Raw genomic sequence first — 25,486 nt, forward strand, 5'->3', positions numbered from 1 at the left:
ATAGGAATGGCTAAGGGCTGGGTGCACGGGGGCCCCCCACATGCCAACGGGATTCATTCCATCCCAGGTTACATAACCTCCCCGGCCGCAGCCAAGGTCTGAACTGACTATGAAAATGGAAAAAGCTCCAGCAAATAAATTCCAGGGGCATTAGGCAAATGGTCCTTTTAAATAAACAATAGCTTTCAGTTTTCACACAGACATAATGAAAAAGAGGTGGGAAAACAGGTTGAGGGAAGAGAGAGAGAGAGAAATGGATCCTTCCCAGATCACAAAGCTCATACTTAGCAGAGCACAGGTCTCCGTTTCTCCCCCAAACCCAGAGCCCTAGGGCCTTGGGAGGAGAGGCAGCATAAAAGTTTCCCCCAGGTCGACACTGCCCAGGGGACAACAGACTGTCCTGCGGGCAGGGCAGCAGGACTGAGGACTTCCCTGATAACCACAGGGTTGTTCAAAGGGAGATGGGTTTCCACTGGCACAGTTCTTCCTGAAGCACAAGTTAGGAGGTGCCCTGCCTGTGCTTGGAGTAGGGGTAGGGTGCGGGCATGGAAGCTCTGACTCAATAGGAAACCCTCTGACCCAGAGGCCACCTCTCATCTCCACCTCTGGGAGCAGCGGGTGCAGCAGGCCCCGACTCCCCTCCTCTCGCCTCCCCCCAGGGCCCACCCACAACGCGGCAAAGGGGGACATCTGCACTTTGGCAAAGGACCCAGAGGAGCCTCCCAGACCAGGCAAGGCCATCCAGGCTGATGCCAAGGGGCAGGGTGGATATATCTAGGGAGGTGACCGGACTGATGTCTACAGCACAGTTATAAGCAGAACCGGGGCTGGTGTGGCTGTAGCCGAGCATCTAGGCTCGACTACAAACATGCAGAGGGAACAACGCTTCTTCAAACTGAGTCCCAAAATCCCGTGGGAGAGACACGATGGGGAACAGGTTAAAGAACAAGGCCCAGCCCTCCTTCCTACTGGCTCCCTAGCACACACATCAGCTGTACTCCACTGGGACCCTCCACCCAGCTCTGGAGTATCTTCCTCCCATGTTCTCTTACTCTATCATTGCTCAGAGGATAAAGCCAGCCAGGAGAACAATGGCCTGGGGTAGCCTGAGGACAGGCTGTGGCTCCACGGGAGAGCCCAGTCAGAACAAAATTCCTGAAAGGGCAGCCTCCCCAAAATGAGAGAAGCACCTATGACCTCCAAAGGGGTGGGTGGGTGGACCTAGGATGAGTGGCCACATGCTTGCAGGACTGTCCTGGCTGGGCCATTCTCACACATGCATGGGAGACCAATGCAAAGGGGGATGGAGTCAGAAAGGGAAAAAGAGGGTGGTAAGACATGGGCCAGACCCCAGCCTCCCAGGATGCTATAAGAGTCTATCAGGGTACAAGGACGGAAAAGAGCTTATTTAATATTATTTTGATTTATAACTTTTAAGCATTTAGATGTCCACAAGAGAAACTCCATTTGCACTTTGATACAAATGACAGGGGGAGTCTAGACAGAATTAGATTCAAATTTTTTGTTATTGTTGTTTTGAGAGTACTGGCCATTAAACCCAGGGGTACCTTACCACTGAGCTACATCCCTAGTCCTTTCAATTTTTTCCTTTTGAAACAGAGTCTTCCTAAGTTGCCCAGACTGTCCTCAAGCTTACAAACTTAGGATCCTCCTGACTCAGCCTCTCTAGTTTCCGGGATCATGGGTGTGTGCCACTGTACCTGGCTCGTATTTCTGAGTGATTGTAAATGGCAAAGCAGAGAAAGGAAAGCGGAGGGTCTTTCGTTCACTGACAACAGGAAGATACCCCCAGGGACAGAAGACATGGCAAGCAAGGCCTGTTCCAGCTCTGGCCTGCCACAAGCAGGCACATACCACTCGCCAGAGGAAGAAAAGGAGATGCTGCTCTGGTACCAATGTCCCAAAAATGTCTCGGGCCTGCTCCACTTTACCTGCCCAGGTGAGCTCTTGTTCTCTCATAAAACGGAAGATACAATTCTTAGCTCACAAAACTGCTTTAAAGACTGGAGGCTAGCTGACACACAGTAGGTGGGTCAATAATAACTATAAGTCATTATTATTATTTCTTTACTTTATTAACGAACCTAGCACGTAAACAGTGCCAGGTATTGTGTAGGAGTTATGGAATTGGGGTGAATGGATGCATGAGTGGGGTGGGGTAAATGCATGGGTGGGTTTTGGTTTGGTTCTTTAAAGGACATTACAAGATATGCAGCACTCAGAAATCTCCCCATCCAGGTGTGGGGGTGTATGCCTGTAATCCCAGTGACTCTGGGGCTTGAGGCAGGAGGATGGTAAATTGGAGGCCAGACTGGGGAACATAGTGAGAACCAGTGTTAAAATCTAATGAATGAATGAATAAATAAATAAATAAGGGCTGGGGGTGTAGCTCAGCTGTGGTTCAGTCCCCAGTGCCCATCCCCCAACCAAAAAAAAAAAATCTCTCTCCCCATTCAGTACTGATCCATCCAAAACTGCCCTTGAATTGAACCTCAAATATCATAGCAGAAAAACTCCATCTGTCTTTTAGGAAGAAAAACAATAACCAAAAGCTTGGAATTCATCACTGGATTACGAATTGGGCTTCAATGCATCCTCCCAATGTAAGTTCATAGGCAAATGTGCAAGTTCAGTTCTGGAGATACACGTTTCAAGGTCCTATGGGTCTCAACCACACACCATGCCCTGATCTCAGCCTTGGGAATGGAGACTTTTTGAATATATAACATTTACTGGCTCCATTAATGGAGATTTGAATCTCAGTCAATGCTATTTTAATAGAGAATTAAAAAAATAAATATCATGTGTATCTTTGCAGATAAACAAGGCAATATATGGTAAAAAGAGAGATGCTAAAAAATCCAGAACAGGATACCACCACAGATGAGGGTGGTAACAATAAGCACATGGACCTCATAGCTCCTGTCCTCCCAGCCCATAGGCTTGTATTTATTCAACCCTGCCACAGACCCTGCAAAAGGCCAGAAAAAAAATTATGCTGATTGGGAATGAACAAAAAATGAGAGAACTAAATGTCACAACAGAATTTTTGGGCAACAGAAAAACAGAACAGTCCACTCCTTGAGAGAACTCAGCTTTGCCAGCAAGACATTTCCTCAGTGGTTCACAGAAGCAAGAACCAGATGATCTCTAAGTTAATAGGAAGCCCAGGCCGCCCAGAAACCGATTAAAATCCAATAACACGATGCCTTCCCAAATACATCAATTAATAGTTTGAAAAAAAATCTCAGAATACAATAACAATGCATTTGATATCAAAGGCTGCGAAGCCATCAAGCATCTGAGTAATTATACATTTTCTAGGCATGGTTTTCTGCAGACCCTACTACAGAAAAGACATGGCATTCTTAAAGAGAGGTTTCATACCTGTAACAAAGAGCCATTGTGTCCTTTTGAGGAGGGAACATGGTGCTCCCTTCCAGATCACAGTGGACTGAGATTCCCTTTGCCTAGAGATGTCTGCCTAGAGCCATCTGTCAGAGAAAACCCTCTTCAGAGCTTTCTAGAAACACCTCTTGCATGATCCAGGCATGGAGTGAATTGAACGAATCTTATCAAGAAGTCATTCGATTGTTGTGTATAACTAATTAAAACAAAAATTAAATTTAAAAAAAAATCATGCAGAGGCTCCTGAAGGGTGGGCTGTTTGCCTCGTGCTTTCATATTTATAGCATGACATTTTCTGTATCTTTGCATCTGGTAGTAATTTGGCTATTTCACAAAATTCTGCTAGTACCATTCTTCCCGTTTGATTCTGGTAAAATAATGTTGGCAGTGTTAGACAAGAACCAGCCCCAAAAGGGCAAACGTGGTTACAAGACAATACATGTAAAGCCTCAGCAAACTGTACAGTGGCTTTGTAAGTGTCATATACTCTTGTTCACTGCCATTATCAGTGGATTTCTCCTTAGCCAACAGATCAACATGTGTGAGAATTGCTAGCCAGGCCCAGAGCTTCCTGCACATGATGAATATGAATTACCTGGGATACATGTTGGAAACAGATTCGTAGGCCCAACCCAGGCCCAGGGAACCTGAATCACTGGAAATCTGAATTTTTAACAAACTACAATGTTCTTTGGAGGCAGTTTGGGAAATGCCCCCAGGGATTCTCAAACTCCTTTAAGACATTAAAATTTGGGGGCCCTTTTTCTCCTGCTTAAAAAAAAAATAAACATATTGCCCTATGGAACCAGGCACCACAGTGTTTAGCTTCTTCCCCAAATTAAGTGAGGGGATTATTATTGGTGGGTTTTACATACAGTTCCTCATACTGATCCTTCTTTAACTGCAAACATTTTCTGTATCCCCTTCTGGGAACACGATAGGGCAGAAATCACTTCTGGGACATAAATTTTCCATAGTTGATGGGGAAAATGTTGCAACCAAGAGGATCCTTCCCCAATTGTCTCAAAGGGTGTGCCAGAATTTCCAGAGAAGGAAAAGAAAAAGAGATTCTGATGAATTCCCTCTGCTGGGTCCTCGGGAGAGGGATGCTGGCTAGACAAGTGCTGGGGGAGGAGGGAGGGATCCCGGATCTGACATCCTACGGGGTTTTCAGGCTAGAAGTGACCATTAAGTAGAGACCAGAGGAAAGGAGAAGCAAGGAGGCCTGATAATCCACTGTGCACTTATTGAGCACCTACTCTATCCATGAGGGTCCTAGCCAGAAATGGATGTCTCTTGCAAACAGAAAGACTGAGAAAGGGTCACTAAAGGGACTATTTGCAAAAGAGGGGGCAGGTATAAAAGGGAGACCCCTGTGGTAAAGCAGCAGGGAGCTACTACCACCCCATGTCTCTAAGGGGCAATGCTTCTCGCTGTGCGCCAGTTTCAGGTGGTTTGTTGTTAGGCAGTCGCAGCTGACATCAGCCCACCCAGGTAAATAAGCCCTCCCAGTTCATTAACAGAGGATCCAGGTGTCGAGGTTAAAGGGGAAAGGTGAGCACAGTTGACAGAACCAAGCAGGATATGAGAGCTAAAGGTCAGTGGTGTCCAGGAAGGAGAGTCTGTGCGAGTCCCAGGTTTAGATGCGGACCTGTCCAGCATGGACATCCACTTGGGGTGGTGACATAACCCTCCTCTCTCAGGGGTACAGATAGTTTGCTTGTGTTTTTAATTCATACGCAGCCTCGTACAAACACGATTCAAGACTGCTTACCAAAATGCCCCTGATAAAATGAGCAAGTGGGAAAAGGTCAGTAGCAAGAAAATAACGGAGTGTGAGATCAAGGTATCAAGGAAGCACGTGCGTGCGTGTCCTCCACTGGCCCTGAACTACAGAACTGCCTCAGAGCTTCCCAGAAGGTGAAGATAGAAATAAGAGTCATGGAAACTTGATTTTCAACGCAATCATAGTTCTTGTCATGGAAGGTAACAGTATTTAATGATTTCTTTGTATTTCCATATGCATCAGAATTCATCAGCGTTTTCAGGCTTTGTTTGGCTATTCCATTAAACTTCCAGAACTAAATTACTATTCGCTTATCATCCCTCTTTCCTTCTTTGCTAGAAATTGCTAGAAAAAGTGCATCTGGTTCCTAAGATTTCTAACTGTTGTTGAGAAAAATATACATGTTTATGTTTGTGATAGCAATGTATAAACTAATCTATGAATGAGTTCTTCAATCTGCCTAAGCTATTTTTTTATGGCTTATGAAGTTATATGTGGTTTGTTTACACATTGTCCTTAATTTTCCTTTTCTAGTATGTTCTATATTGTATCATGTGGACTAATTTCTAAATTAAAGGATTGGTGAAATATTAAAATAAATAAGTAAATAAAGAAGAGTCATAGCATAAGGTAGTCACTCAGAAAAAGGACAACCGTTTCCTGGCACTGAGATACAACAGACCTGTCTTTCATGGGGCTTCTGAACAACGTCCTCCACAGAACCTTACAGAAATCACACTAAGGCCACAATGACAGTGACAAGAACAGCTAACACTTCTGCAGTGCTCGCTGTGCCCAGGCAGGTATTTTCTGGGCGCTCAATATGCAACAAGTTGTTTGACCCTTTTCTTACTATCCTCAAGGGAAGTGCAGGGACCGTTTCCCAAAAGGACCGAAAGCTCCCTTTGGGAAGACTGGGACCTATGCATAGCAACCTGGGTCCCTTGAAGGAAGAAGTCTAAACCGGATCTTAGAGAACCCACAAGAACACAGAAATCGAGGTGTATAAAAAAAAATCCCAGCTTTTAAAATATTGGCCATTGTGTAGGCCTATACCATGCAGGGCCCACAAAACACAACAGTGTGCAAGATTCGGCCAGCAGGACAGTTTCCAAACTCTGGCCTAGAAACAAATGGGCCCAAGAACCTTCAGGTACAACATCATCCATAGAAATCACTTCAGCCAACTTTCAACAACTACAGAAGGGCAGGGGATGTGAAGTCCTACTGGCTGAAGAACTCAGGGATGCCGACATGCCCATATTTTTTTTTGATTTTTTTTTTTTTTTTGTAGTTCTAGATGGACAGAATGCCTTTATTTTTATGTGGTGCTGAGGATTGAACCCAGTGCCCCACACATGCTAGGCAAGCGCTCTGCCGCCAATTTACAGCCCCAGCCCGCCAGTATTTTTAAGTATAGATACTCTTCGACTTAATAGGGAATTATATTCCAGTAAACCCAATGTGAAGTTGAAAATATCCTAAAAATGTACCTGGTGCACCTAACATAGCAAACACCAGAGCTTGGCAACACAGTGCACCTGAGAGTATGGTGGATCTCCCTGGTGATGACGCGGCTGCCCAGCATCATATGAGACAGTGTTGTTCCACACATCGCTAGTCCAGGAATAGATCAAAATTCAAAGTATGGTTTCTACTGAATGCATATAGCTTTGGCACCAAAGAAAGTTGCAAAATCATAAGTCAAACTATCCTGGGTTGGGGACCATCTATATCGAGGCTCAAGGGCTGCTTAGAATAGAAGCAGGTTGAACACCTTTTGTGGGTTGTGGAGCAAGACATTGACCTCATCCCTCACTAGAAATGGGAGAATGAAGGTATGGAAGTCAGCTATTACAGTCTTGGAGAAGTCACACTGCTATTTCTTCAACTATGAGTTTACTTCTTCCATTTAAAGGGTTTGTGTGGGGCACAGTGGTGCACACCTGTAATCCAAGTGGCAGAAGGATCTCAGATTCAAAGTCAGCCTCAGCAAAAGTGAGGTGCCAAGCAACTCAGGGAGACCCTGTCTCTAAATAAAATATAAAATATGGCTGGGAATATGGTTCACAGTGGTCCAGTGCCCTTGAGTTCAATCCCTGGTATCAAATAAAGGATTTGTGCAAAACCCAGTAAGACCAAACAGTTGGACTTTTGCCACCAGTGCTTGGTCTTGCTGTCATCAAATGTGCCATCCACAAGCAACACCACCAGCACCTCTGAAATCCTGCCACCGGGCAGCCCCACTTCCTCTGAGAGAGCCAAACTCTCCTTTCATGCCTAAAAATCAGGCTTGGAGAGTGGAGAGAGAGAGGGGGGGGGGAAGAAAACAAGAAATACTGTATGCATTCAGCCATCTGAGAGAGAGAGAGAGAGAGAGAGAGAGAGAGAGAGAGGGGAAAGAAAACAAGAAATACCGTATGTATTCAGCCATCTTCCTTCCCTCAAAAATCAATCCCTATTTGGAAATGTTTGCTGCCCTTTCTTAAACAAGACAAATGACCTCAGGCCCAGAGAAATAAAATCCCCTGCCTGTCCCGACTCAACAGGTTCCCTGACAAGCTAAACACAGCTGCACTTGAACTACTATTTTTAGACCCTATAAATTCTGGCCTCCCTTTTTCCCCTGAAATATTCTCTAACAGATTTGCCAAAGACTTTTATCTAGACTCGAACACCATGACAATACATGACTGCGAAATCGTCACTGTGGTGTTCACTTGCTGCCCTTGCCGTGATTTGGGGAGCGTGCTCACAAAACACATGAAGCGTTTCTTCTCGGGAGGCTGCCCGCCTCTAATTGCTTCCAGAGTCTGAAGTATGAGCAGGAAGGAGATGCTGCCACCAAGCTAAAAAAAAAAAAAAAAAGGAGCAGCAGGAGAAGGAAAAGAACCAGAGTAAGGCCACCCAGAAAACCTTCCAGGACAGTGTTTCTCAAAAGGTTGCAAATCCAGAGATGCATCCATCCAACTGCAATTCCCGCGGCGCGAGGTCCTGGACCTGCCTGTTACAGTGATGTCACTCTAGCAATCTTTAGGAGATTGCTCAGATTCTAAAGCCCATGCAGATCCTACCCTGGCCCCCTTTCACTTCATTCTTTCTCTTCATGCACCAGAGCCGTCTAAGGTGTTAACGAGGTGGATGAATAGCGGGGACCCTATGCCCATCAGGAGTCTGTCACTCGTTGCTCAATACTGTCCAACTCAATTCTGGAAGCTGCCATCTAAATGGGGTAGATGAAAACGAGTTCAAAGGAAGAGCAGAAGTGGAACTTGGCCCATCCCCCTGCATTCAACACCCAGCATGGCCCAAGATCATGTGCACCTCTCTCCTCCTGATGCTCTGGTCCAGCCAATATTTTATGGGCATCACTCACAGGCACAGTCCTCTATAACACTGTCCAACAGGCACTGCCCCCTCCTCACACTCAAGGCCCAAATCTGGGATCCACACTTGCTTGTCCTCTTTCTTCCCTTTTCCACGTCTAAGATTTCAACTATTCCTACAGTCCTCACCTCCAAACACTTTCCAGACCCTTCTGTCCCCACTGTGGTCACACACTAGTCCAGCCCCCTTGCCCAGGATTCTTATATTCTAGTTCAGCTATCTGCTTCCACTCCTGCTCATCCACACCAAACCCACGTTCTCCATAAATTCCAGAGCAATCTTTTAAAAAAATTCATTCATATCATGAATAAATAAATTCCAACTTCTTAGCATGGCCTATATAGCCCAGCACAATATGGTCTTCATCTCTTTGGATTTTTATTCATTTCATCTAATCTTTGTAACAATCCTTGAAATTAGAAATTAAGGTCAGTTTACAAATGAGATTCAGAGAAGTAAAGCAACTTGCCCAAACTCTCACAGCCAGTAATGATAAAGCTAGAATGCATATCTATGTCGTTTAAGCACCCAAGTCCAAGTTCTTTATACTTGACTTCTTAGTTCTTATTAACTGGGTTCAAAAACGGAAATACGGCAGGCAGACCCCTGGGTTCCTCAATCATGCATTTCCAAAGATCAGACCCGAGTTGCTTTAGGGAGAGCAGAATGGCTGCATACATGAGCACATCTGAATAAAATGAAGAAGAGACACGAAAGAGAAAGAGAAAGGAGGAAAGAGACAATAAGGAAGAGGAAACAACAGAGCCTACAACCAGTGCTTAAAACAGAATTTACAAAACGTAGCTGCAAACCTCCATCTGCTTTTGGCCAGAGCCATGTTACGCTTCCAGTGCCAGAGACGGGGGCCAACAATGATTTTCCCCTCTCCCTACAAGTTGCAGTCCCTGGTTACATCACCTCTCCCGAGACTCAGCAGACACAGTGAGTCAGCCAGGCACGCGGTAAGGGCTCAAAGACAGGACCCACGGGGACGTTCTGGAGCTTCCTTCTTCCCAGGGTAGAAGGGCAAGCCCTTCCTTCTAGCCTTCCTGAGCGGATCCATCCACGGAGCTTTCTTGCAGTGGAAGATAAATCTACGTAACTAGACTTCCAAGGAGGATTCCCTGCCCTTCCACGAACCAAGTACCAACACACGTGTTCTCGGACACATCCCCTTTCCAAGTTGTTAGTTCAAATTCAAACAGAACCGCAACAAGAAGCAATTTTTAAAATAAACAAAGCTCTCTCCCTAACAGTGACTAGTGGCAAAACCATCTTGTTTTGCCAACATCTGGACTCGGTAGTAAAACTTTGTATCTACCAATACTGCTTCTATTTCAAGGCCTAGAATGATGCTATTAATTTAACTGATAACTCAACAACCATTAATAGTCTATTAAATATAAGTAAAAGTTTAAGTAAAAGCTTTCTGGGAAGAAGTCAGTTTTTAAAAACACTTAACAAGAAGGCACTTATAATGGCAGATGCACTAAAGGGGAGCAGGGGCTGAATCTGACACATTCAAAAGAGATGGCCTGTGAACCAGCCGTCCTACATGCCCTGGGCTGATAAAAGTCTCTGGAATTCCTGGCAGGACATGTTAAGGTTCACACGTGAGGTCTTCAACTACGCTAGACCATAGCAGAGACTGCTGTTTGCCTGGCCGATATTCATGCTCCCTTTTTCACTCTTCACTGAACTCCATTTTATTCTAGTCTGCAAAGTACCTGGCTAAAGGGCAATATTTCCCTGTCTCCCCGGGAAGAAGAGGTGATCAATACGATGTAAGCAGAGACTATCCAATAAGGCTGCCAGGCAAGTTTCATTAAGGGAGACAAGCTGTGAGACATACTCTAATATTAATCTCTCTTCCTTCTCTTTCCTATCTGGAATTTGGGTATGATGGCTCAAACTCCAACCACCATACTGAGCCACGAGGTCAGAGACTAGCTTTGAGACTAAATGCCGTGTTCTAAAGATGGTGGAACAGAAAGAGAAGGATCCTGGATCCTCAGTGACCATGCAGACACCGTATCAGTGCCAACTGCTCCTGTGGGAGCATGATACACACCTGTGTTTTAAAATTCTTCTGTGGGTTTTCTGCAACATGTGATTTTTCTTGGCCTAGAAGATTGGCAGCAGTATGTAGAGGGTAGAAGAGGAATGGAGAGGATGAGAGTGCTTCCCTGGGGCAGCAGGGAGGTCCCTGCCAGACACCAGGTTCTCAAACTTCTCTTGGGAAGAGCAGGAAATGTAATGTTGAGGGAGGGGACAATGACACACACTCACACCTCTTGCACTGCCCCTCCCCCCCGCACTGGTTACACACCATGGTGGCCTCCCCAGCCCTACTGCCCCTCCCCTTCCCAGCCCTGGATGACAGCGTGTGATGGCACATGATCAAGCCTTAAGCATGTGGAGGAGACATCTTGGGCTCTTTTCCTTCTTCCTTCCCTCCCACCATGATGAGGCTATTCCCTGCAGGCTCCAGGGACCTGGACACAGAGCCAGGGGAGGACTTGCCAGGAGGAACTGTTTTGAGTGTGCTGAGTTTTTGGATGATGGGAGGCACCTTCCTTTCATCTCTATTTTTAGGGACTAAAGGATGCCAAGCAAAATTCCTCATGCTATGTAAAGCCAAATCGGAATAGTGGGCCAGGAACCCAGGAGAACAGTCTCTCCTGTCAAAGTCAGCAGGTGTAACAAAGATGGCCAAGGTCGAGGATCCCCTGTGGCATGGCCAGGCCATGGAGACCTCAGGATGGGCAAAAGGAAGAAATCCCTAAAGGGGTGCCAAGACAAGACTGGAGGAGGACAGGTGCCACCTTCCTTAAAGTTCATCGCAAGCAGACCGACTTTGATGTTTCTCACCAAAAAGCAGCAAGGCATTCCATGTCCCTCTAAGGACACAGTCCCTTTTAAAGGAGGCAGCTTCCCCTCCCCTTGCCCTGTGCTGGCTCATAAGATATGTAATTCCTTCTGAAATGAGCTCATCCACAATTTCCCAGCAATGAACTAAAATTTAACAACACTAAGCAGCACACTTAAAAGTTCCAAAGTCCAACGTCCTGCCCCCCCCACCCCATCCCCCACATGGGGAACACGAGTTTTTAGAGGAAAAGGAACAGGAGGCAGAGAATCTTCCCCCACAGAACATTTCTTGCACCTCATAGCCACAGCCACCCCTTCACCCCTGGGGGCAGGGGGGAAATCTCTCTAGAACTAAAAATACCCAATGTTACTGAATATCTTTTTCCTGACTAGAAACCATGTTTAGGCTTCAGATTAAATAGCCAGAATTCTTCAAAACTACATTATTTTACAAAAGTAAATAATGACCAAGGGGAAAAGAATCCCAGATTTTTCCAATACAACATAAAGATGATAGTGCAAGATAATAGTGAAGCCCTTTGGGGAGAAAGACCAACATGCAAATCATTTAGGGCCTATTTATACTCTGAGTGATGCTCTCAACTAAATAAAAACTGGGCATCTCCACAGAACTACTTCTTTTTTTGCATGTTCTGTGCACTTAGTCATCTTTTGCAGGAAGAACTTACAAAGCTTCGCCATAAATGTGAAAATGGAAGGTTTTGTTAATGGCTCCTTTTGTACCACCACGTGATCAAGTATGAGACAAAAACACAATTCAGGAAAAGTCACTCATGGGATTGGGGAGTCTAATTATTCCAAAATCAATGAAGCCACTTATCTTTCCAGTCATCATCCTGCCACTTCTTTACACCTTTTAAGGATATTTGAGAAATACAAAGGAAAAAGGGTGCAAAAATCTACTTGGGTGATAGACCCAAAGCAGAAACAGCTGGCACTACTGTTGGTCCTTGGGCTTTGTGCAGTCCCATCTGGTGGGTCTCCAAAGAGCCCAAGGACACAAAAGGCCTGTTGCTCTCAACACTGTCACCTGCAAGGGTGAGTACCACACTTGACTCAGCTGAGGCCAGAAGCATCACTTGGGTTGTAGGATTACAATCACTCCAGGTCCAATCAGAGTCCTCTTATAACCAAGGAAACTAAAACAATGAGGCCCAAGACACTCTCACCTCAGGAAGAAACGGGAAGAAAGGCAGTGGGGCCAAGGCTCGGCCATGCCTGCCTAACAGCACGTGAATGTTCGCGTTATCCACAGCAAATGTCACAGGCAGCACCATGGGAAGCATATGACCCCTCTGGGTGTAACCCTCAATCCCTCTAATCTTCCCAAACCACGACCACCGCATCACATCAGAAAATAGAGCTTAGGGACTGGACAGCCGGGATGTGGTCCTAAAGGGCAGGCGTCAGCCTGTGTCAGACTAGACGATTTCCATCCAGAAGCACAGGTTCCTGAGCTGTGACGGGGGCTGACTTGATTCTGTAATTTGTGCTTTTGTCACAGGGATTGTGGCCGGGATCCACGTGCTTATCTGTGGCTTTCTCAGCATTTCCACACACCTCATGGATTCCTCCCCTTACTCTCTCCTCATCTTGACCTCCAACCCCAGGTGGGACCTCTCCCGACCTCCCTTGCAGTGGTGCAAATGAAATCCCTCAAAACAAAACCAAGATCTTAACATTGAGAGGTGACTTCCTCATCAAAAGCTTGGCCTCCTCTTATTAATGGAAAATATCAGGACTCCACACTTAGCACATCTGCAGAAAGGTTGTTGAGTGTCTCCATGAAAAGTTGCTAAAAGACTGAGGATGTAGCTTGGTGGTAGAGCACTTCATGCTCAAGGCCCTAGATTCCGGCACCAACAACAACAAAGACATGTTCAGAGGCTGCTCCAGGCCAAAGCCAAATGCATCTTCTCCCCGGTGTTCCCCCAGTCCTGTGTGCCAGCTGCCAGAAGGGTTATGACACATGCTGGCAAAGTCAGCTGTGTCCTCCCTGAGGATGAGGACAGAGGATTGACCACCTCTGCATCCCCAGTGACCAGCAGTACCCAGGGCAGGCATTATACAAATAATGGCCACAGTGAAGCCACCTGAGGCTCCACTGGCTCTGGCAGCAGGACAGTGAGTTTTCCCTGAGGTACTCTGGACCTTTCCATCACTTCTGAGAACAGTCAGTCCAAAAGAAGCCTTCGACTCGACTCTAGTATATTTTCTTGAGACAGATTTTCACATGATCTGAAATTAGCCTCCTTGGAACTCAATTCTGAAACCTTGACCAATGATCAGGTGGGTGTAGTCAGCATTTGATAAATACTAGCCACCAGCACCAGTGTTATTTTTGCAACTCTTACTACCTTTATTCACCATCAAATAAAAGAAGAGAAAGCCAAACTAAGATGCAGCCTGAGCAAACTCTTGCAACTATGGATCTAGGAATATGCTGTTAGCCACCTACTGGTGGCCGGCCAATGATCCGGGGCTGCTGCCCCTGGCAGAGATCTGTACTAGCAAGCAGAATGATATTCGGATCTGTGCCAAATAGGAGTGTATGAAGTGGTGCCACACCAGTGGCAGGGGGCATGGGCACCCCGGGTGACAAGCCGTCTGTGGCTGCCTAAACTTCCTCCCCACCAAGATTCTCACCAATGAATGTTTTTTGTTGCTGTCCAACACTGAAATGCAGCTATGTACAGCTGTTCCCCACCCTCTCTATCAGCCTCGACTTGAAGGGTCTCCTCTGGGAACTGCCTTCAAGAAAATATACACAATACACAGATCAAAAAGACCCAAGCAGGCAATTCCAGGGCAGGTTCTTCTGGAAGATTCTGTGAATGTGCTCCAGTTCTGGAAATCTGAGCCAAATTGCTCACATCCTGCTGGGGTCCCACTGCCCAAGTGGACCCACTTTCCCAGTGTGACCTCAGACCTGCATCACCGGAAAGGGTCGAGTGTGCCCCGCCAGGAGAGCTGTCCCTCTGCAGCAAAGGAACACAGCTGCAGAGACGGTGACCTTAGAGGCTCACAATTCCTATCCCCCACTCTGATGGGAAATGGCAGAGAAATGTCAGGGAACTTTCCAAAGGCTAAGAAATCAACTATGGGGCTAAGAGGAGACAACTCAGGAAGTTTAGGAAGAGGTAACCACATCCCAGTGAGAGTTCAACAGCTTTATAGCTTACTGGCTTAAAACCATAAGTTTTAATTTCAGATTGGATCTTAATGTAACAATCCTTGGCTGTAAGACTTGCATGAATGTGGAATAACAGGAAAGAATAATAGGGAAAAAAAATCAGCAAAGGTGACTCTTGGGACTGATACTTTGTTACACCACACTTGATCCTAACCCAAAGGTCAAAAAGCAATCAGATTTTACTCTCTACTTAAATTGGAGCTTCTCCAGCCATTATTTAAAGTTAGACACTCTGAGAACATGAACATGATTCAAAAACGAGAGAGCTTATTCTGGGAGGGAGCGGCAAATGAGACGGAAATACACGATTAACGGGCTTAAAAGAAATACCCACCCTATGAAGAACACCAGGACCAAAAATAAACTTCACATCAATGTAAAATAAACTTTTACAACCCATCTTCTCCGGGTGCTGATTTTTTCCTTCCCATCTGACTGAAATATAAGCCAGACAGGACATGGGATGAACTTTTCACTTCTTAGATAGTAAATGGAACTTGGTAAGGCCTGCACTAAACATAAATAAATCTTAAAAACGGTCTTCAGCGAGGTCAAATTTTCAATGGGATGAGAATTTACTAGAAAGTCCGAGGACTGCATGTGAACAGATTGTCTGGAGCACCATGTCTGGGTACCCTGCTCACTCTGCCTGACTCAGAGACAGACAGAGCAAACACCTGTGGGTGAAGGACTGACCCAGCACCAGGTCCTCCAAGCTGACCCGACCCTCCACCCAGGACCCTTACCAGTGGTTCCCTGGGCCTAGAACACATAGGTCATTTTCTCTTCCCTTAACATAAAAATGTATTTCCTTCCTTGCAGTCATCTGCTTTCCTGTAACTCAACCTTGACATTCCTCCCTGAGTGGTGGGGTCCACATGCCTTCCCCTTAAACTTGGGCAATTTATGGATTCCTCAAATAACTAAGTCACGTTCTGTGACTCTGGGGCTGGATCATAAAGGCACCGTGCACTTACACCCTGTTCTTAGGGATTGCCACTAGGAATCCAGCTTCCATGCTCCAAAGGAAGTTCAAGTCAGCCAAGCAGAGGGACCATGCTGAGAGGGGACATGTGGGTATTCTGGCCAACAGAACATTTGAGGACTATTGTGAGTGAAGAATCCCGAGTGATTCCAGTTTGGTGGTTGAATCTCCCCAGCAGAGGCTCCTGGTGTCATGAAATACTGACAAGCCATCCTTCGTGTCTGGTCTAAATGACTCACAGAATCCACAAGCAAAACAAAATAGTTGTTTCACACCCTCAAGTTTTGGGGTGGCTTACTATTACAGCAAGAAAAGAGGGGACATCATCCTTCAATGAGCAGAATCATTTGAATGAATGAGACTCCGAAGTGACAAAGCAGCTGAGCACTATATCCACACCAGGAAGAAAGGAGCCCCCGAAGCCCCTAAGGTTAAAAATCCCAGCTCTGTCATTCACCAGCCGAAGAGGCTCTGAAGTCGTCACCATCACCGTATGACTATAAAATAAGATTCACAGAACCTAAAGAGACCACTGTAAGGTTTAAATGAGACACAGCACACAAAGACCCTTTGAAAGGAGTCAAGCATGAGGATAGGGTTAGAGGTGTGTCATCAATGTCACACATGGGGTCTTCAAAATCACATACATCTTCGACTTAAAGGATGTATGACTCAATAATACTTTGCAAAACTCATTGGAAAATTAGAATAAGAAGCAATGTTGAAAGCAGTAAAAGGTTTAAAAAAAACCAAAAAACTAGACATGGCTTGGAGAATTTCAGGGCTGCGCCATTTCTCCTCCCTCCAGCTGAATTCCTCTTGCATGCGCACTGGTAGCTTACTACAAAGCATGGTCAGAAAACTAAGAACTCTATTCCTAAAAGAGTACCTGCAGAAACATCACACTGCTCAGGTCTCCTAATGCCTCGCGGCTTGCAGTAATGCTCAAGGGCTTCAACTTCCTTCTCTAAGTGCTGGGTGCAGTTCTAACTGCATGAGATGTGCTACCTTATTTAGTCCTTACAGTAATCCTACTGAGTAGGTTCTACCATTATCGCAAATACAGGTGAGGAAATGGAAAGGTGGGGGGCTACATCACTGGCTCAAGATTGCAGTGAAGGAGAAAAACCAGGATCCTATCTGGTCCCTAATGTCAAGGCACTGCTTCTGGCCACGTGGATCACTTCCCACCCAGAGCTCCTCTGAGTTTGCTAAGCAGGCTCAGACTTCTTGTTCAATTGTCTCGATTTCACCCCAATTGTCCCTTTATTCACTAGCCCTGAACCGTGTGTAACAAGACGTGGTTACACAAGACAAGACCCAAGTCATCCCGATAAACATGGCTTCAATTCTGCACCTTTTCTCAATCTTGTGGACAACTCACTGTCTTCAGCTGGCCTCCCTGTCCTGGGTGGAACATGGCCAGAGAGCAGCAGCTCCAGGCACTGGCTACTGTTATGGGTCCCCTCCTGCACTTCACAAGAACCTCTGTCGAGATACCTCCCGTCAACCACCACCAATGCCAGGGACTAGCCATTTGGGCTTATTCTTCTGTCTTCAGATACCAACCTGAAATCTAACAGCTCCTTCTCAGAATAAGTGAGATGTACATTTTTGTATGTTAAGAGCCTCTGTTTCTTAAGCAACCCAGAGAGGGAGGGGCCTAATCTAAAAAGGTCCACTGATCTCTGATACATTCCTAGCATACAATACAAACAGCTCCATTAGAGCCCATATTTGGATCATTAAATTAGGGCTTTTTATTTCTGTCTCATCGGTGGGTTCGCATAACTCAGCTTCTCACTTAACACCACTTCTGAACTATGTTTTCCTAATATTTTCTCATCTCTACTCCCTGCGGTTATTTCATCCCATTAGTATTTCCCTTTGCAATTTAAAAGGGGGGGGGAGAATTAAAATAACAGCCTTCATATCTTTGAAAACTGAAGGAAGCTCTCGAATGTCAAAGTTTGCCTTGGCGAAAGGTATAAATGTTCCCAGTGGGCCTCACCCAGCTCCACTACAGAGGCAGATTCACCACCCCTGGGAGCCTTTCAGGCTTTTTGATTGGACATGTAATGAAACACTCCAAGGGATTCTGACAGATGCTACCAAGGGGCAGCAGAAAAAGGAAGGGAGCCACCTGTTATGTGGAAGCCACCAAATTCATTCAGAAATACCAAGCCCCTCCACAGTCCAAAGACACCTGTGAAGCACCCTGGTCTCCACAATCCTCTTCACATCTCAAAGCTGCATCATTCCCCACTACTAACCCCACTTGCTTCACATAGCTGAGATGCGATTTGTGGATTCTTTGGACCCTGTGTTTTAGAAACAACCAGAATAACCCCCAGGACCCCAAAGCTCTCCAGCAAAAACTGCCAAGCACTTGAGAGGAACATTCTAAACCCTTTGCCTTCATTCCTTTACTGCGCCCTTGAGAAGGAGTTCAGCCAGAACCAGCAGTGGACAAACCCAGAGCAGAAATGCTGGGACCCAGAAGGATTAAGGCAGCTACTTTGGGATACAGTAAAATCACCAACTAATCCTGTCTCTGTTTTCCACATGGTGTGCTCCTCAGATAGTTGAAAGCCTCTCACCGGCACCACTCAATGGTGTGCATTCTCCAAGTAACTTCGTAGCATCAGTATTTTGTAGCAGCAGAAGTTAAGAGGCCAATCTAATCCAGCTTCATGTTCAGCCATTGTTCTTTCCCAGAGACCACAGTCTATCACACAAAGACTTCTCAATGCCTCTTGATATAAAACACACAAATGCCATACCACAGGACTCTGTGGTCCAGCTCCTCTCTCAAACTACTTAGACTAAATCCCAGGAAGGTGATCATTTGGGCAACTACATTGGCATGTAACATCACAGGATTCACAGTCTAATCACTGTTAGCTACAAACTCTGATAAAGCAATTGAGACACTTACAGGATTTTCAAGCACTCGGGGAGTGCTTTATATGATTTACCCAAACTGAACTCATCTCACCCAAGCCCCTTCTCAGGATTGGAGACAGAATTCCTATGGCTTATGCTTGAATATCTCAGGTGATGAGAACTTCAGTACCTCATAAGATAGTCAATTCCACAAGGCAAGCTGGATTAGCCACAGGGCATGGGTAATGAACATAGGAAACTGGTCCAGTCTAGATTCTTCTCCTTGGTAACCAAGCTTTGCAGAAGACTTAACAAATCTGTCTCAGAAACCCAGCACTTACCCTGCCTGGCATTACCAAAGTGGGGATAAAGGTAATTAAAATTGATTCCTGGCTTTGAGCTCTCCTTAAAAAAAAAAAAAAAAAAGATAGGACATGTACCTAGTATGTGCAAGGCCCTGTTCAATCCCCAACACCCAAAAATCAAAAAGATAAATAAGTATTAAATTATCGACTTCCCAGGTTTAATCAAATACTATGAAAAGGAAAATTTTTAATATTGGGAGAAGATGGGTGAAAGATACATGAAAACTCTATTATTTGTACCTTATTAATATTAAATGATTAAAATAGTTATTAAAATTAAATACATAGAGGTAAATAGCTAATAGGAGCCATGGTCACTGTCCCCAGTTTATGTGCCCGTAATGGAATGCTATGGGCATGGGTTTGGACATAGTGAGGTTTCTCTAAGGACCTGTGAGAACTACTAAAAAATACTGCAAACAGTGACACTCAGGAGTCCCTAGTATTTCTAGCTAATTATTTCCAAGGTCACTCAAGGTCATCTGGGGTTCCTTAATGTAGTTCCCAGATTAGCATCAGCATCTAACCATGTGTTACAAATGCAGATTCTCAGTGCTTGCTTCGGCAGCACATATACTAAAACTGGAACGATACAGAGAAGATTAGCTTGGCCCCTGTGCAAGGATGACATGCAAATTCATGAAGCGTTCCATATTTTTATTTACACTAAAAGCAGTAGAAGACAGGAGTTAAAATCAAAGCTGAAATCAATGAAATCGAAACAAAAAAAAAATTGAAATAGACAAAACTAAAAGTTGGTTCTTTGAAAAAATAAAATTGACAGACCCTTAGCCATGCTAATGAAGAGGAGACAGAAAACTCAAATTACCAACATACATGATTTTTAAAAAGGAAATATCACAATAGACACTACAGAAATACAGAAGATAATTAGAAATATTTTGAAAACTTGTTCTTCAATAAAAGGGAAAATATCAAAGGCATCAACAAATTTCTAGAGTCATATGATTTGCCCAAATTGAACCAGGATAATATACACCACTTAAACAGATCAAATTTAAGCAATGAAATAGAAGATGCCATCAGAAGCCTACCAACCAAGAAAAGCCTAGGACCGGATGGACACACAGCTGAGTTCTACAAGACCTTTAAAGAAGAACTAATACCAATACTTCAATTTATTTCAATGTAGTTCCCAGATTAGCATTTGGGAATAGAAAAAGAGGGAGCACTTCCAAACTCATTCTATGAGGCCAATATCACCTTGATTCCAAAACCAGGCAAAGACACATCTAATGAACACACATAGATACATATAATGAACATAGATGCAAAAATTCTCAATAAAATTCTGGCAAATCGAATACAAAAACATATCAAGAAGATAGTACACCACGATGAAGTGGGGTTCATACCAGGGATGAAAGGTTGGTTCAACATACGGAAATCAATAAATGTAATTCATCACATCAGTAGAACCATATGATCATCTCAGTAGATGCAAAAAAATCATTTGACAAAATACAGCACGTATTCATATTCAAAACACTAGAAAAACTAGGGATAACAGGAACATGTCTTAATATTGTAAAAGCTATCTATGCTAAGCCCCAGGGCAACATCATTCTAAATCGAGAAAAATTGAAAGCATTCCCTCTAAAAACTGGGAACAAGACAGGGATGCCCTCTTTCACCACTTCTATTTAACATAGTTATTTAAACACTGGCCAGAGCAATTATACAGATGAAAGAAATTAAAGGGACACCAACAGGAAAAGAAGATCTCAAATCAGCACTATTTCCCAACGATATGAATCTATACCTAGAAGACCCAAAAAATTCCACCAGAAATATTCTAGAACTAGTAAATGAATTCAGCAAAGTAGCAGGATATAAAAATCAATACCCATAAATCAAAGGCATTTCTGTATATCAGCGACAAATCCTCTGAAAAGGAAATGAGGAAAAAACCCCATCAACCAAAAATCAAAAAGATAAATAAGTATTAAATTATCTAAAATAGTATTAAATAAATATATTAAATAAGTATTAAATTATCTAAATAAACTACCCCATCTAAAATAGCATAAAAAATATATATATATACCTGGGAATCAACTTAACAAAAGAGGTGAAATAAGTCTACAATGAAAACTACAGAATGCTAAATAAAGAAATTAAGGAAGACCTTAGAAGATGGAAAGATCTACCTTATTCTTGGATAGGCAGAATTAATATTGTCAAAATGACCATACTACCAAAAGCACCATACAGATTTAATGAAATTGCAATCAAAATCCCAATGACATTCCTCATAGAAACAGAAAACACAGTCATGAAATTCATCTGGAAAAATAAGAGACTCAGAATAGCTAAAGCAATCCTTAACAAGAAGAGTGAAGCAGGTGGCATCACTATACCAGACCTTAAATGATACTACAGAGCAATAGTAACAAAAACAGCACTAGTATTGGCACCAAAATAGACCTGTAGATCAATGGTACAGAATAGAGGACACAGAGACTAACCCTCATAATCACAGTTATCTTATATTTGACAAAGGCTCCAAAAACATGCATTGGAGAAAAGATAGTCTCTTCAACAAATGGTGCTGGGAAAATTGGAAATCCATATGCAACAAAATGAAATTAAACCCCTTTCTCTCATCATGCACAAAACTCAAAAGTGGATTAAGGACCTAGGAATTAAACCAGAGACACTGCATCTATTAGAAGAAAAAGTAGTCTCAAATCTCCATCATGTCAGATTAGGCCCCTACTTCCTTAATAAGACTCCTATAGCACAATAATATCAAGATTTAATAAATGAGATGAATTCAAACTAAAAAGCTTCTTCCCAGCAAAACAATCAGTGAGGTGAATAGACAGTCTACTAATTGGGAACAAATTCTTACCACATGCACGTCAGAGCACTAATCTCTAGAATATATAAAGAACTCAAAAATTTTAACATCAAAAAAAAAAAAAAAAAAACACAAATAACCCAAGGATTAATGGCAACAGTTTATCTATTCAGTCAATCCCACTGGACCAAGGAACTGAACAGACACTTCTCAGAAGATGATGTACAATCAATATATGAAAAACTGTTCAACATTTCTAGCAATTAGAGAAATGCAAATCAAATCTACTCTTAAGATTTCATCTCACTCCAGTCAGAAGGGCAGCTATTAAGAATATAAACAAGGGGCTGGGGATGTGGCTCAAGCGGTAGCACGCTCGCCTGGCATGCGTGCGGCCCGGGTTCGATCCTCAGCACCACATACAAACAAAGATGTTGTGTCTGCCGAAAACTAAAAAAAAAATAAATAAATATTAAAAAAATATATATATAAACAATAATAAATGTTGGTGAGGATGTGGGGGAAAAGGCACACTCATACATTGCTCGTGGGACTGCAAATTGGTGCAGCCAATATGGAAAGCAGTATGGAGAATCCTTGGAAAACTGGAAATGGAACCACCATTTGACCCAGCTATTCCACTCCTCAGGCTATATCCAAAAAACTTAAAAAAAACAGCATACTCCAGGGGCACAGCCACATCAATGTTTATAGCAGCACAATTCATAATAGCTGAACTGTGGAAGCAACCTAGATGCCCTTCAGTAGATGAATGGATAAAGAAAATGTGGTATATATACACAATGGAATATTAGCATTATTCCATTCAGCATTAAAAGAGAAAAAAATCATGGCATTTGCAGGTAAATGGATGGAGCTGGAGAATATAATGCTAAGTGAAATTAACCAATCCCCAAAAAAACAAATGCTGAATGATTTCTGATTTAAGGATGCTGATCCATAATATGCTTTGGAGGGGTGCATAATATGCTTTGGGGGGCTGGGAATGGGAGGATTAAATGAGCTTTAGATAGGGTAAAGGGGAAAAGGGGAGGGAGGAGAATGGAGGGGATATAGGGGTAGGAAAGACAGTGGAATGCGAAGGTCATCATTACCCTAAGTACATATATGAAGACACGAAAGATATGACTATTTTGTGTACAACCAGAGATATGAAAAATTGTGCTCTATATATGTAACATGAATTGGGATGCATTCTGTTGTTATATATAACAAATTAAAATTTAAGAAAAAATATTTTCTCAGGTTTCACAGGGACTCACACCTGGATCCACAGCCTCATCCAGTATATGCCAATTCTATATCCAGTTATGACCAACACTAATGAACATAAATATTGCCCTGCACTATTTAAAAAAATGTATAAAGCCAATAGAAAAATTACACATGACATGTATTAAAATAAGTCTGTTAAAAATCTTTCTGAAATAAAATAAATGCAGATTCTCAGATCTCACCCAGACCTACAGATCAAAACATCCATGGATTGGGCCCACACTGTGCTTGGGGAGGGTGTGAGATGGATAACATAAAATTTGCCATTTTAACCGTTTTTAAGTATACAGGTCTGTGGCATTATGCTGGCTTACATTATTATACAACCATCTCCACCACCTATCTCCAGAACTGTTTTATCCTCCCCAGCTGAAACTCTGTACTCACTGCGAGTGATTATTTTAACAAGTCCCAGGTGATCCTAGGCCTGCTCCCGTGTATAAACCAGCCATCTACGGACAGACAATATAGGCTCACAGGCCACATAATGTCTATGGCAATTGTCCTTTTACATCCTTGGTCTCCAAGGCCTCATTTTCCATCTTAAAGCAGGCCTGCCAGCCCCCTAAGGCCACCCCAGCCTGAGGCTACACACAACAGGAGGTGTGACCCTACTCACATTCATCAACCTGACCTTTAACCAGAAGCCCAGGTAATGATCAAATTCCCTAGGAAACTAGGAAAGTATATGGACCCATTAAGAACGTGAGGCAGAGTTAAGCACCCTCTGGGGCAATCTGGATAAACTGTCCCCATTAATGCTCACCACAATCCCATGGCAGCTTTTTACCCCCCCCCACCACCCCCTCCTCTTTTTTTTGGTGGTGAGGGATTGAACCCAGGGCGTTCTCCCTCCTAGGCAGACTCCCTCCTCCTGAGCTAACCTCTTGGCCCTAGGGTCTTTGTTTTACTGGGGTTAGAAACGTGCCTTGGGTCATAGCCTGATGGGTGCAGAGGCAGAAGTCATATTCCAGTTCATTCCTCACTCTCTGCAGGAAAGCCTCAGACTCTTGGACCCTCAGGTCAGCAATTACCTTAGACCGGCCCCAAAGAGCCCAAGAACTTGCCCATTTTGCTCAAACCCTTTAGCTTCCTTTAGGCCTTGAATTTCAGCTCCCATTTCTACTTCCCTCATTAGGGTTGGTCTTTCAGAATTTCTGTCAATCCCACTGGGCTTATTTTAGCCACTTTCTCCTCATTAAGTCTGGGTGAGGATGGCCGTGGCTACACTGTTGGGTGAGCTGGGCTCAAGGCCCATCAGGGAAAGCCCAGGACCAGCCCCACATGGTACCTGCGCACACAAGCATTTGACAGGTGGCTGTTGAATGAAGGAGCAAGTAAGTATATTTGTCTTGATAATATGTCACAATTTTTAAAAAGACACCCACTTATCCAGTGGCCACTTCCTCAGGTCATAAATCAGTAACAATTTAACAACAAGGGAGGAGGAAAAAGGATCATATTTTCTTCCATTAAGACCAGCAATCAATCAAACTTGCTAAAAGTCCTGCTAAATTTAACACAAGATATGGGGCTTTCAGAAAGGCTTCTACAGTGTAGGCGGCCACTAAAAATATAACAATTAAGTCACCATTGGGATTGATTGAAGTCTATAAATAGTGGAGACCCTAGAGATTGGTATTAGGCCCTGTAATATCTTTAAATAGGTTTTAACGATGAGAAAGACCTAGAGAAAAAATCTTTAGTAATGGAAGGACTTAGTGATACTTAAATATCTAAACAACCTTTGCAGGGGGGACCAGGGATAGAACTCAAGGACACTCAACCACTGAGCCATATCATCAGCCCTCTTTTGTATTTTATTTAGAGACAGGGCCCAAGTTGCTTAGTGCCTCACTTTTGCTCAGGCTGGCTTTGAATTCACAATACTCCTGCCTAAGCCTCACAAGCCACTGGGATTACAGGTGCACACCACCACACCTGGCTAAAAAAAAAAAAAAAAATTTAATGGACTTTTATTTATTTATATGTGGTGCTGAGAATTGAACTCAGTGCCTCACACATGCTAGGCAAGCGCTCTACCACTGAGCCACAACCCCAGCCCCCCATTACTAAAATTTAAGCTAGAGTTTCTATATAAACAGAGAGAAAAAGACCTATGAAGACATTAGATCAAATTATTTAGAGAATACTAATCTGCTTGTAGCAGTATTTCCTAAACCTCAAGTGTTCCATGGTCAAGTACATTAGGGAAACGTAAAAACATGTGTCCTCCTTGGGTACACTGGCTTCTGAAGGTCTGCAGGGCCCTGCCATAAAGAAATCTGCCCCATGTTAAAAGCAGTACGTTGGATACAATTTGTTTCAAAATTTGAGCATGCAACTTTATCTAGGTTTTTGATATAAAACTTGCCACCATCCTTATTTAAAAAAAAACAAAAAACACTGGTATACAGAGTAATATTCCTTATGTTGTCAAGCC

The 25,486-nt window shown here is 43.7% G+C and overlaps 1 protein-coding gene and 1 non-coding gene across 2 annotated transcripts in view; one reads left to right on the forward strand and one right to left on the reverse strand.

The window, feature by feature from the left end:
* Itga9 (integrin subunit alpha 9) overlaps positions 1–25,486 on the reverse strand; it is a 313,338-nt gene that overhangs the window by 184,952 nt on the left and 102,900 nt on the right. The window lies entirely within an intron of this gene.
* Positions 19,476–19,582, forward strand: LOC125613859. Its single transcript, XR_007344453.1, has one exon. It is a non-coding gene; the product is annotated as a U6 spliceosomal RNA (small nuclear RNA).

This window comes from Marmota marmota, unplaced genomic scaffold (genome assembly GCF_001458135.2).
Source record: "Marmota marmota marmota unplaced genomic scaffold, marMar, whole genome shotgun sequence".
NCBI classification, from domain to species: Eukaryota; Metazoa; Chordata; class Mammalia; order Rodentia; family Sciuridae; genus Marmota; species Marmota marmota.